Source organism: Lepidochelys kempii, chromosome 1 (genome assembly GCF_965140265.1).
Source record: "Lepidochelys kempii isolate rLepKem1 chromosome 1, rLepKem1.hap2, whole genome shotgun sequence".
NCBI lineage: Eukaryota > Metazoa > Chordata > Testudines > Cheloniidae > Lepidochelys > Lepidochelys kempii.
This window is the reverse complement of record NC_133256.1, coordinates 323900806-323915447: the sequence shown is the minus strand read 5'-3', so window position 1 is coordinate 323915447 and position 14642 is coordinate 323900806. Positions and strand designations below refer to the sequence as shown.

General features: G+C 40.6%; 1 protein-coding gene across 2 annotated transcripts in view; it reads left to right on the top strand.

The window, feature by feature from the left end:
* The window catches only part of PRKAR2B (protein kinase cAMP-dependent type II regulatory subunit beta), a 147120-nt gene that overhangs the window by 80307 nt on the left and 52171 nt on the right, over positions 1-14642 (top strand). The window lies entirely within an intron of this gene.

Sequence of the window (14642 nt, the reverse complement as noted above, 5' to 3'; positions counted from 1 at the left end):
TGGGAGAGCGCAATCTAGCTCCTCTAAAGTGGCCCCGATTGGAGTCACCTAAGGACTTGGTAGTGAATACTTAGCATTGTAGAAGACCAGAATGACCTCTACTGGCCATTCATCAGAGTGCAGAAGACTCCCGGTAGCGCTGACTTTCTCTACATCAACTGTTCACACTGAGCTTGCCTCAGCAGTACTGTCCACTACTCTAGTACCACAGGAATTTTGTTTCTGTAAAGACTTATTAGACTCAGACACCTGACTTGCCTCTACTCGGCACTGACATAATCTCTGTACCAGCCACATCTTGGTCCCCTGACTTATGTGTGGTACTGAGGCAATCTCCTCCACCTCTGTCAAGCAACGATGAAGAGGATGATGATGATGATTTATATACAGTTTCAGTGGAAGGCTCTCTGTTACAGTATCAAGGAGACAGCCAACCAGAAATCGCTACAGCCCCAGTTTACTGCCATTTGGTATGGACACCAATGCCCTTTGCACCACCTCAGTGGGATCCTATTGGGACCCATGGGTGGCCTATAGACAGCAATTCTTGAGGACCTCTAATATCACCCAAAGGGACAGAGGAAGACTATCTCCCTCATCCTTTCTATCCAACCCCCCGATCCATTTGAAGAACAGGAAATGAGACTAGACAAGGAGGTTACTCCTATGACCAACATCTCTTCGTCTTCTCCTGATGAAGCCTTTATGCCTCCCGCTCCAACCCTGGCAGATGACTTCAACAGTTTCAAGATCTCATTAAGAAAGTAGCAAACGCGCTAAAAATTCTGCTTGAAGAAGTGAAGGAGTCACAACACAAACTGCTGGACATCCTACATACCTCAACATCAGCTCATACTGCGTTCCCCATCAACGAGGCCTTGTTTGACCCAGCAAAACCCATATGGCAGCCACCAGTCACAATACTTCTCACATACAAGAAAGCAGACAAAAAATATGTTCCCTCTAAAGACATGGATTTTTTATTTTCTCAACATTATTCAAATTCTCTTGATGTTGACACTGTAAATGAACATGCCAAACAGCACCACACTAAATTGACACCCTATGACAAGGACTGGAAACGACTAGATTTATTTGGACGAAAATCATATTCGTCAGTGATCCTACAATTTAGGATTGCTAATTATCAAGACATTATGGCAAAATACAATCATATCAACTACTATAAGTTAAATGCCTTCATCAAACATCTCTTAACTGATGAAAGAATAGTTTCAACCAATCATTCCTGAGGGTCAGCTCCTTGTGAGAACATTGTTGCAGGCCTTTCTGGAAGCTGCTGCTAACAGCTGCTCGCTCCATCTCAACAGCAGTGGTCATGCAAAGAACCTCATGGCTTCACCTTTCTGGCTTTCAAAAGGATGTACGATCCATTGTGGAAGACCTTCCATTTGAAGGATCCAAGTTGGTTTTAAAAAAACTGACAAATCTCTCCATACATTAAAAGATTCTAGGGCCACATTGCATTCCCTGGGAATTTACACACATACACAAAAAAAAGATATAGTAAGTCACAGATGGCACAGAGATCCCGGCCTGCTCTGTTCCCTCCTCCCCAGAGCCATTATGAATCCCAATGGAAAGGACGACGACTACAGAAGCGCAGACCAGCTGCCCCACAATCTTCAAAATCACAGCCATCTACATCTAAACACCAATTTTGATGTATTGGTCAAGGCCCCAAGTTACCATCCTCACCTTTATTTGCTGCAACATCTCCACCCCTTCAGTGACTATCTTACAATTTTTATCAAAACTGGGAATGTATAACCACCAAGTGGATGCTGGAGATCATTTCCATGGGATATTTGATCCCCTTTACCTCCCTCCCTCCTACTTACACTCCCTCCCTAGCCTCCTTCGGGATCTTTCTCGTGAGCACCTTTTACATCAGGAAAAAAAACCCACTATCTTCTGAACTGAGGTGCTACAGAATCAATTTCACTCAACACAGAGGAAAGGGCTTTTATTCCAAATACTTTCTGATACCGAAAAAGAATGGTGGTTGAAGATCCATTCTGGATCTAAGGTCACTCAATAGATTCGGAAAGTTCAAGATGAGCAGCAATAATCCTCTCTCTGAACCAGGAAGACTAGTTCTCTTCCCATGACCTACAAGATGCTTACTTTCATATCACAATCCACCCATTGCACAGGAGGTTTCTAAGATTCACTCTGGGTCAAGAATATTTTCAATACAAAGTGCTCTCATTTGGTCCATCATCTGCACCCAGCATGTTCTTGAAAGTCCTTGCTGCGGTAGCAGCACATCTTTGCAAACTAGGAATTATGATACTCCCATATCTAGATGATTGCCTGCTCAAAATGCTTTCTTTCAATGATGCTCTGAGACCCACACGAAAGACTATGGATTTATTCCTACAGCTAGGACTACAACTAACTGTCTGAAAGTCCACTTTAATCCCAGTACAACATCTGAAATTCATAGTGGCCTATCTAGATGCAGTGTAGAAGCCAAAATTTTTCCTCCCATCACACAGCTTCAACATCTTAACCAACTTAATCTCAGCAGTTCAGGCCAGCCCTCAGACTTTGGCCAGAAATGGTCTTCAACCATTGGGGCACATTGGGGCAAGTATCTTTGTAATAAGTCATGTGAGACTCCACATGCATTGCCTTCAAGAGTGGTTCAGAACGGTATACATTCCAAGCAGACACAGTTTAAATAAACTTCTTTTGATGCCCTTGACGGTCAAAAGCTCGCTTGGCTGCTGGAAAGATCCTCACAATACCTGCACCGGGGTTCCCTTCACTTAACCACTCCCATCATTAATACTGATGATAGATGCACACATATTGGGATGGGGAGCTCATCTGGAGACCCGCACCATTCAAGGCAAATGGTCCTCTTTTGAATCCACCCTGCATATCAACTTACTAGAGCTCAGAGAAGGCAGGAATACCTGCTTACCTTTCCTACCACTGATCAGAGGCAAGCATATAAAGATTGTGACAGACAATATCTCTTGTATGTTTTACATAAATTGCCAGGGAGGAGCAGGATCACTTTCCCTTTGTTCTGAGGCAGTGAAACTCTTGAATTGGTGCATTCATCACCACATCAACATCTCAGCAGCCTACCTTCCAGGCATACAGAACACTATAGTGGATACTCTCAGCAGAATTTTTTCTCACGATCACAAATGGGAAATAGACCCCTCCATCCTTTATAACCTATTTATACACTGGGGAGTCCCAAATATAGACTTACGTGCCACAGCTAGAAACAAGAAATGCTACCAATTCTGCTCCAGGGCTGGTCTGGGTCACCACTCTCTTGGAGATGTCTTTCTCCCTCAATGGAACAGAATTCTCTTGTATGCATTTCCACCAATTCCTATAATATCCAAGGTCCAGCTCAAGATAAGAAAAGAAAAAGCCAGGGTTATTCTTATAGTTCCACTATGGCAACACAGACATGCATGCCAATCACTCTACTGTCCATATCTCACCTCCTCTCTCAGGAAACTGGACAGATCCACCACCCCAATCTGCAGGTTCTCTGCCTCAAGGCATGGCTCCTTGATCCAAATCTTAGAAATGAACTGCTCTGAGGATGTAAACAAGGTGCTGTTATTCCTCACTGAAACTACTTCTCACACGTACATTCAGAAGTGGAAGAGATTCCAACTGTGGTGTGACTAAAAACATGTTACCTCTACATCATCTCCACTACCACTAGTGCTAGATTACATCCTAGAGCTAAAAAAGTCAGGATTATCTCTAAAATCCGTAAAGGTGCATCTCATAGCCATCGCTGCCTTCCTTCATAAGATAGACGGTTATTCTGTGTTCACTCATCCTACAAGAAAGAGGTTTTTCAAGGGTATGGGTAACCTCTTTCCACAAATCAGGCGTCCTACATTAGTATGGGACCTCAACCTTGTCCTCAAGTGCCTTACAAGGCCTCCCTTTGAATTTATGGCCACTTGCTCTCTTCTATACCCCTCTGTGAAAACTGCATTCCTAGTGCCCATCACGTCTGCTTGGAGAGTGAGAGGTGCTCTAATGGCATACCCCCCTTTACAATCTTTTTCAAAGACAAGGTTACATTATGACCACAACCAAAATTCCTACCAAAAATACCTTCAGACTTCCTCATGAATCAGCTTATCCACCTCCCAGCCTTTGTACCCAAACCACACTGGGACAAAAGGGAGGCAACAGTGCACACGCTTGATGTCAGGAGAGAATTAGCCTTCTATCTGGATGGGACTAAACCCTTCAGAAAATCTCCCAGACTATTTCTTTCCATTGCAGACAAATTTAAGGGATACCCAGTCTCTAAGCAGAGATGGATATCAGACTGCATTACCTATTGCTATTGTGCTTATGACCTTCGACCTCGTTCTAGAGTATGAACTCACTCCATGAGGTCCCTCTCCACTCTAATAACCTTTCTCAAGATCACAGAATAAAAAGAGCAGCAACTTGAACATCTGCTCATACATTTGCTGAACATTATGCAGTCACTCGCTGTAGTAGGAAGAGAGCCTGAGACATAAGCTCTTGAATCAGAGGCCTGGCCTGAGGCCTTAGTTAAAGTAGTGGTCAAAAGTTTGCTAATATAAAGCAATGTCAGCAAGAGACAGGCTGTAAGCAGGAGTCAGGCTCTACCTGTGTACACGCTCACAGAGCCTGGCAAGAACAGGGTTGGTATTGCAAAAACACACACATTCCTAAGAAAGTCTAGGCACAGGACACTCACACAAACACATTCCAGGAGGATGATACCAGAACACGCCAATGCCAAGTCTGGTACAAACACCTCCCCAAATATGACAGGAACACAATGGCCTCTCTTAAAGATAAGGTCAGGATGACAGTGTAATGGATAGAGATATTTTGATTGAACCAACATGTACAAGGTAATGGGTGGTAACAACCTACGTCAGGGGGCAGTAACTAACTATGTCAGAGGGGCAATATGTAACTTGTTTGTATCGGTGTATAAAGGGGTATCTCAGAGGGAATGTCTTTGGTTAGCCTAGGGGGGGTAACAGAAAGTCCCAGCACTCACTGAGCTGCATCCATTGTCACGGGCATAAATGTGTTAGTCTAACTGTAGACATTAATCTGGAGAGTTAGGACCGTGCGTCTTCAATAAACCTGGGCGGGTGCCTTCGTACCTTAACGGATCTTGTGGTCATTGGGTGGTTCATTTGAGGTCAGCTGTTCCTAGTGTCTGCACAGAGCTGGGACAGCACACAGGGAGAACACACACACAGCGCCAAACATCTAACAACACTCACAACTCAGCATCTGATGCCATATTTAGCTGCACTGTATTATCTTCAATATTGGATTTGATTCCAAAGCCCCACCCCTCCATTAGGGGATACTGCTGTAGAGTTAACTAGAGTGGAGCACCCATAAGGACACCACTTGAAGAAGAAGAAAAGGTTACTCATCTTGTGCAGTAACTGTGGTTCTTCAAGATGTGTGTCCCTGTGGGTGCTCTTCTACCTGCCCTGCTCTCATCTGCTTTGGAGTTCTTATTAATGAGCTCTGTGGTAGAGAAGAAACTGAGGACAGTTCACCCGCACAGTGCTATATAGCACCAAGGCAGAGTGCGAGACAGGGAGAGCGCATGTGTGGGACAAATGCGGGACCTAAAAATCTCCAATCTGAGGTGCAGGGACGAGAATACACCTAGAGTGGAGCACCCATAGGGATACACATCTCGAAGAACTACAGTTTGTTATTGCACAAGATGAGCAAACCTTTCTTGATCTCAATCACAGGTTTAGGCAGGATTGAGTGAATCTTTCATCTTCTGAGGTAGATAATATTTGTTATATCTAACTATCCATTCTTCTGAACATTTTACCTGATTTGTGTGGACAACTGGAAATACATATTTACACATGGACCCGAGCCTCTGCTTCTTTAACACATAGCCCTCTAGTGGGTAGAAGAAATAGGAGGCCTGAATCATTTGACCTAAGCCAGGGAAAGTGGACATTAAAAGGAAGAAGAGGGAGATAATATGAAAGGGAAGAGGAAAAACAGAGAGAGGACAGTCATAGTTTTTTTCCCATTTAAATGCTTCCAGATTGTACTTTCACTTTTGGTTTGAAAACAATACAATTCTCTGGAGGAGCTTCAGGCACCTAGAACAAATAAGAGCTATAAAACCTTCAACTAAGTTTATCTCCTTTCGTAGCCTCTCTGCATGATAAAAAGCTGCTTTATTCTTTTTCTTGCATTGTGCTTGGATGATTTTAAATGTGTTCAATAGATGTATAAAAATAGTTTGCTTTGCTTCAGTAATATATGTGGTTTATTGGTAAACACGTAATTGGCTGAAACTGTTGGATGGAATTGGCTATATGATCTGGAAGTTTGCCAAACTTCCTTTTTTGGCAGTTTTGCTGAATTACATTTCTCTTATGTAACATACAGAATTACTGTTAAGACATTAATCTTTTTGCATGGCAAAGGTATAATAGTGAATCTTTTATCCTGAACTTTTCCTGAAAGAAAGTGCAGAAAATATGAAGGGGTCTTTTTATTCTCACATATAGTGATCTTTTTATTTTAGGCAGTTTTATTATAATTGAAATATAGTTTCCTTTCACAGTTTGGCAAGTTGCCTGAAGAAGAGTACACTTCTGAGAGAGTGGAAAAAAAACATTTTACAAGTAGTTGTTCTATATACAGCATTTATATTCAGATTAATTTCTGTTCACAATATTCCAATCCTGCTATTGTGTTTAACACTAGCAGTGTGTTATTTTTTCACATTCTTTAGGATTAGCACAATTTTTAGATGTAAATCTAGCACCAAGTACATCCATCATTGAGTACAATCTGGCTCATTCAGCTGGAACATTTTTGTTACTGTACAGCACTGTGTTGCAGTATTAGTAACTTTTACATTGAATGATTATGTAATTGTTAAACCTGAAATTTCCAGAATTGTATTTGGAACTGAAGGCAAATTAAAAGCAAGCTGTACTTCAGCACTAATAATTGAATTGCAAGATATACCTGGAGGGAGACTTTTCCTTAGGGTTCCTTCAAGCAGCTCTTGGAGCCTTGAATATCCATCTTATTTCCTCTTTGTTTCTGTCCTTGAGAACCTCTAACTCTCATTGAGAAGGCTGGACGTGACTCCATCAAAGCTTAGTTGTGTTTCTTTAGTTGTTGCTGAAGAACACATGAGGGTACTCCCTCCCTCAGGGCGAAAGGGCCAAACCCTTTACCCTACAAAGAAGGATGTTCTATTGTTAGAGTTCTAGGTCAGTTTTCCTGGAGAATGACCTGCTGGTTTCAGTCAGGCATGGTTTCAGTCAGTCATTAATCTCTAGGAAATAGAAGGTGCTTGTAGCTACTTTAAGCTATCTGTCTGTGTATATTTAAATATTAAAAAGGACCTTAGGGTTTTTTTCTGTTATATATGTGATATCACATGAATGTCATTTATCTGATCTCTCCCTTTACCATAATGTTTCTCTGTTGTATTAATTTAAACGGAAGATATGGACCAAAGGTGTTAACATAACCCAACCACTGTCCAACTTTAAACAATGTTAATCCAGGTTCGGAGTTTGGAATACAGAGACCTCAGCCTGCTTAATACTATGGCAAACACCATTAAAATCCTTTTAACCTTTTATTAAAGAAATAGAAAAGAAAGAAAAAGTTAAAGCATTTGAAGTGTAAAGTATTAAGTAAGGCTTTCATTTGTAGGCAATTAGTTTAATAGAAAATCACTAAATTCAATTTAAATTAAAAAAAAGGCAATACATTTTAATAATATTTCATGTTCCCTTTCCTTTAGCTGGAGAGAGGTTTTAGAAGGAAAAAACCCCACTTTGTTTGATAGTCTCTTAGGCCTTCTCTACACTAAAGGGAAAAGTCGATCTAAGCTACACAATTTGAGTTACGCGATAGCGTAACTTCGATCTATTTACCACAGGGTCCACACTATGTGATGTTGACGGGAGACGCTCTCCGGTCAACTCCCCTTACTGTTCTCGATCAGGTAGAATACAGGAGTCAACAGGAGAGCTATCGGCGGTCGATTTAGCGAGTATTCACTAGACCCACTAAATCGACCACTGATGCATCGATCACCACAGTGTCAATCTTCCGGTAAGTGTAGACAAGCCCCAAGATGGTATCAAACACTGGGTGGAATTGCCCATCCCCTCATTATTTTGTCCACCAATTAGACCTAATATCCAACACACCAGTTTGATTAATTAATTTCTGGTTCTGCATCTTGTGTTTTTGCCAAGCAAGATTTCAATATTGTCCTGGAATCATAGGAATGTGGCCTTTTTTGTTTGGAGTTATTTAGTCTGTCTGTCTGTCTGTCTGGCTCTTGGCACCTATTTATAAATTCACTACAGAAAGCAACTTGACCTACTTTACATCAACGTTTATTATTTTAAGTTATTGTAACATCTTACGAATTTTCATATACTTCTTACAATTGGAATAAAGTTGTAGGAGCAGTTATTACAATGCCTCCCAAATACAGTATTCAAAAATAGAAACAACTATATCTCATTCTTCCTTTCCATTCAGTAGGAGAAATGATTGGATTCATTTATATGTGGTTTTATTTCTAAATAAATGCATGTGTGTGTGAGCATATGTATGTAAAGGATTCACTGAGGGATAGCTGAGGTGAATAAGTGAGTTTTGTGTTCTGACAGTGGTGACTCTGTTTATTCATATCTTTTGTGTGAGTGAGTTCCATGGCCCAGGTCCAGTTCCTGTGAAAGTTCTGCCTCTCACATTCATTTGCCTCCCCCTGTTGGCTGATAGTTTCATTGTTCTGGAGAAACGTAGCCATCCTGGAAGGTCATGTTTATGGGAGGGAGAGGCAGTCCTTCAAGTATCAATGGGCAATCCCCTGGAGGCTTTGAATATCAGATAGAGACCATGAATTGGGCTTTGTATTCAATGAGGATCTGGTGCAGAGAGTGGAGCACTGAAGTGATGTATTTGTGGTGACTTGTGTTGCTAAACAGAAATGTTTCTATGTTTTGTACCTGTTTGATCTTTTCCAGGGTGTATGGCTTCATTACTAGTTGGGAGCTGCAATAATTAAGCCTAGAGATACATGTGCATGGATCACAATGACCAGGTCTTTGCTCAACAAGAGAGGGTGCACTCTCTTTGGTCAGTTTCAGATGGAAGTGGGTACTTTTTCACCTCATCTGTTAGGCACCCAGTAGCACTGGGAAGTCCAAAAGGACCACAAGGCTGCAGACTATCTTGACAACTTGAGGCTATATGCCCTGAGGAGTAGATGATGTTCTTTAAAGTACTCTCCTTTTCCTACTGACATCATTTCAGTCTTTCCTCAGTTAATCTTTAGCCAGTTTCTCTTCAATCACATGGTGATTTTGAGTAGACACAGGGAGCTGAGAGATGGTGCTGTTGATGACTGGTGAAAAAGAGCCTTAGAACGGTCTGTCACTTACATATTGCTGGCATTTCACTTGGTGTTGTTTCACCAGCCTCCTCCTTACAACTTCATGTAGAGACTGGAAAATATGGGAGAGGGGAATTGAGCATTGTGGGACTCTGCAAGATTTGGAGGTGGAGGAACAATTTCCCATAGCATCCCTCAAGCTCTGTTCTGAGAGGAAGAGCTAACACCAGTTCAGGACATTTCTCCTGGAGGCTCTTGAGGCAGGACAAGAATACTTAATGATCAACTATATCAAATGCAGTGGAGAGGTCTAGCAGGTTGAGTATGGCTGTACTTCCTTTGTTTATGGATAGAAGGAGGTAATTCATCAGCGCAACAAGTACTCTCTCTGTACTGTGCCCTGGCCTGAAGACTTACTGAGAGGAATTTATTCGGGGTACTGGCAACTTAACAGGTGGTGTTTGAGTCTTTATTTTCCTCGTTTCTTAATTAGCTTGCTTTAAAAAGGGTGGTTAGACACTGGGCAGTGGCTTGTGAGCTCTTGAGTATTGAGTATTGGTTTCTTGCATATTTTAGGGTGGGTTGCCCTCAAAACAAGAGTGGATAATTTCTGTTATAGGGATCCTAGGATTTCTCTCTTTTCTTGCACTCTTTGAGAAGAACAGGTATCAAATTGGCATGTGGATGCCCTGAATATTGTAAATGTCTCCATGACTATTTAGCGAATAGACCATACTCTTGGAAGGATTGCAATTTGTTTCTGGTCCAGCTCTTGGCTTGTTGGTGGCTTAAAAGGCCATTCCAGAAATGGGTGAGCATGTCATATGTTTGCCTGTATTGGGTAGTTCGGATTAATGCCTGATGTGGTAGATTAGCCAGTTGGTTTATCAAAATTCCAATTAGTTTATAATAAGAAAAGGAGTACTTATGGCACCTTAGAGACTAAAATTTATTTGAGCATAAGCTTTCGTGAGCTACAACTCACTTCATCGGATGCTGGTGCTCAAATAAATTTGTTAGTCTCTAAGATGCCACAAGTACTCCTTTTCTTTTTGCGAATACAGACGAACACGGCTGCTACTCTGAAACCTGTCTTTATAATAAGAGTTACTTACATTATTTTACCTTCAGACGTGTTACCAACATTCTCATAACGTTAATTTATATTGTGATTAGGGATGAGTAAAATAACATGTATTAGTTAACTAAGAAAAAACACAATTGTTATCAAATTCCTTCAGTTAAAAATAAAGCAAATCGTGTCAGCAAAAAGTCTAAATGGGTTTTCTGGAAATGTGGAGGAAACAGATGTTGGATATCAACCTGTCTAAATGTCCGGTGGAAATGTTTTTCTCAGAATGAATTTTGGCTACGTGTCTTAATTGCCTCTTTAGTTGGGACCTATTTACAGAATTTATGGTCGGCAGATCTTCGACATTGAAGACTGTTTGGAGGTGTTCCAATGTGTCCAAGGTGCCCAAAAATCAATATTCTAAAATTGTAGTGATACTGTCAACAAATGTGTAAATGGAGAAAAATTCTATTCCCTTTCCATGCCCCTATTTTAGTGAGGGTTGATCTCTATATCTCTCTGGTATTCTATGGAGCCACATTATTCCTTTTTTTCCCACTGTACTTATACTAGGTGTGCAGCAATTCTCAAAAATGGGTAATATTTTGGGGGTTACATATACCCTGCACATATCCACATAATATATCACTTATTTCATGTGTGTTTAGATGAGAGATGAGGTGGAGCTGTCAAGCGGTGCCATAAGCCTATAAGCAAGGTGAAACAATGGTACTCCAAATGAGAGTCATTTTTTGCACAGTTCCAGACACACTGCAACATGACTATGACTACAGTTTTTACTGTTTAAGTTAATTTGTACACCTTAATGTGAAAAGGTACCAGATGGCTAAACCTACCAAATGATAATATATTAAAAAAATTTTGTTGGTTTTACATGGGCAAGTCTTTTTTTCAGAAATAATGAAGTTGCTTAGCATGTGACAAAAATGGCAAATATCAATGTTTTGCAAAATACTATCATGAAATGTTTTCACATTGCATATTCCTAATTGTCAAAGCATTTCAAGTGATAATAGTTTTTCTATATTTTCAACTGAAATTTGCTGATCACATCAGTCTCACACTGAAGGCTGTGCACCAGTAACAGTAGATTTTAATTCAGTGACACTTATGCACAGGTCAGTATTAGTGTTAGGGATGACAGTACAAAGCTTCTTATTTCAAATATGCAAAAGCTATGAGAGAAAGAGGTGGGTTAACAAGAAGTAGTGAAGACAAACTCCACAAACAAATGCTTGCCTCTGCACCGAAGAGGGATGAAGAGTATGTTACAGCTTTTACTAGCCAGATCATCAACAATATGACAAACCCATCTGACTCTGAACCACATGCAGAGGTGCTTATTAACATATCTACTAGACTGCATGTAACATAAGTTGCATAAGAGTCTCTTCTGAAAATAGCAGATGTTGGTGAACAAATGGAGAGATTTATGAGACAAGCACTTGATTCTGGTGGGACACAGCTTCTTCAGCCCAGTCAAGAAATCTAGCATCAAAACGTTTGCTGACATGATGACCAGTAAGACCAAATTTAAGTTTGGCAAGGGAGGGACAAATCAGCTATAGCAGCTATCAGTCCAGAAATTGTTTTTTGCAGAGCCCTGTCCTTAGTAAGATGAAATGATCTTTCAATGGCAACAGTTCTTAGTCACCCAATAGGACCAATCAGAAGAACAGACAAATTTGAACTAGAGCATCAGCTGGAATCTCAATCTGAAAGAATCCATGAACTAAGAGCATGCAACAAAGAAACCACAGTGTACGTCAGAGATGCCATGACTGTCATATAAATGATGGCTGAAGACAAATTCCATACCTTTGATGAATTGGCTGCTGAATACTGAGGCAGGTCTTAAGAGGATTTGACAAAGCTAATCCTATTATCAAAATCTTTGATAGATATGACAAGAGTAGCTCTGGGAAAACTTGTAACAAGACAGGGCTGGAAAGGATTTAAGATTGGATGCAAGAAATACCAGGTGATTGGTGGTTGCCCTGTTGCCTCAATGCAAAAAGTTTCTGAACATGGCATCTAACAAGTCACTTCTAAAATTCCTCTGTGAATACATGGATGCACCTGAGAGTGTAAGAATACACACAACACAAACAGTCCTTGCTGGAGGCTTTTCCGGTGGTGAGGTCCATAAACAGTAAAGGTGTTGAAGAAGCCCAAGACTTCACAGTACTCAGGAGGAATCAGACAGAAGGAAGCTTCTGTGTGCTTTATGTGCCAGTATGGCTTTTGGTGTCAAAGGAACCATAGTAATTAGGACACCTGATATAGATGTTTTGGTCCTTGCTGTTCACTACTTTCCAAAAATGGAACACATTAGATAACTGCTTCAGAGATCTTGCCAAATTGGGAGAGCATGAAGGTCAAGCCACAATTTCTGCAGCAAGAAAGTTGGTAGCAATGCTGTATGACCAGGGCAAGAAAGAAAAGGAGACCCACAGAGACCTGACTTGTTGCACCTCAATCTAGCCATTAAAAAGGACACATCACTGACTGAACTCCCACCATGTGAAGACAGTTTGAAGAGCAAGTCAGAAGAGCATCTTGGCAAACAAAGATTTGGATATCTTCACACACAGGTAAACCAGATATTCGATCACCATTGCAATATGGATGAAAAATGAGAACAGTGAACTAATTCCTGTATTCTTCAAGGGCCCAATGGCACCTGAATTTCTGCAAGACCTTATTTGTGCATGTAACAGTAGGGGTCACTGCACAATCAGCTGTGTCTATAGTCAGAATAATCTTCCCTGCATAGAACTGTGTATGTGCTAAAGCAATGAAGACTCTGGTAACCCATGCACTCGTGACAGAGATCATAATGATGAACAAAATGATGATAATGGCGTTGACTAGAGATGTCATGAGCACTATTACATTTCAGTGATACTAGTACAAATTTCTTATTAGATTTTTTTATTTTATTTTTTTACCCTTTAGATTGTTGATGTGATGGTTTGAGAAATCCACAAAGAGATCCAATTTTATGTCTTGAAATAATACATAGTCATTAAGCTAATAGAAACAAATGCAAATATTTCAAAGTGGGTTATCTTCATGTGTTGATGGTGTCATTGTTTATCACTTTTTCTGTGGTAATGGAGCCATTTGATAGCTCCACATCATACTTCATTGTTAAAATAGACACAAGAAGCTTTCAAATGATGTATGAGGTGCATGTGTGTAGAGAGCATACACTGTCAACCAAATCAGTGGTGTCTACCACTCACTTATACTCCTCTATCCTTGCTGCTGTATTTCAAGATTACTGAACTTCAGTGTTGTGACCCTCTCCTTTTGCATGTTTCTTAGTCCTAGGTATATAGGAATGGTGTTGTGATATAAAACAGGTTCGGAATTCCTGCTCTGAATAATGGTTTCCATCCTCCCATGTGAGGAAAACATGGATTACACTGTCTGGAATCTATCAATGTTGTTGCTCAATTGAGCAGAGAAATTATTGTGGAGCAGTAGGAGACATAGAAGGGCCAAAAATACCAGTGCAAAGCTAATTGTAAACAATTTAAGGTACAATACACAAAAAAAATTACTGTCTGAAAAAATGCCCACAATTTAATCAAGTTTTAAGTAAATTAAAGCAAATTACTATTATAATGAAAAGTATTAGGCAAATTTAACTAAAGGTCTTGCTGAGCCACTTACAATATAAGTAACCATGCATTGCAAGATTTCTTATAAATGTACTCTTTTTTCATCCTTCTTCCTCCCCAAATAAGAGGTTCCATTCTATTCAGAAGAAGTGTACACATATTATTCCTTTTATTGTTAATGGGTTTGTCATGGTTACATGGCTAGCTGCACCTTGCCTCCTTTCTGCTTTTGTGAGTGTAGGCCCATAGGTGTTAGCTCCTTATCTGTCACAGGGTGGAATCACACAAGACTTCCCCTCTTAGACTGGGACCTAGCTACTGTACCTTGTATATACTGTGGCAAGGCACCTCTTATCTCTCACCAGCCTTAGTGCTTCCCCCCAAGGCGATGGTGGGCCTGGGGTAATCAGCTCCACTCAGGAAGGGTTTGCCTTCCCCCTTCTGTGCTCCCTTGGTTGTATTTTCAGGGTAGGCCTGAGGGTGA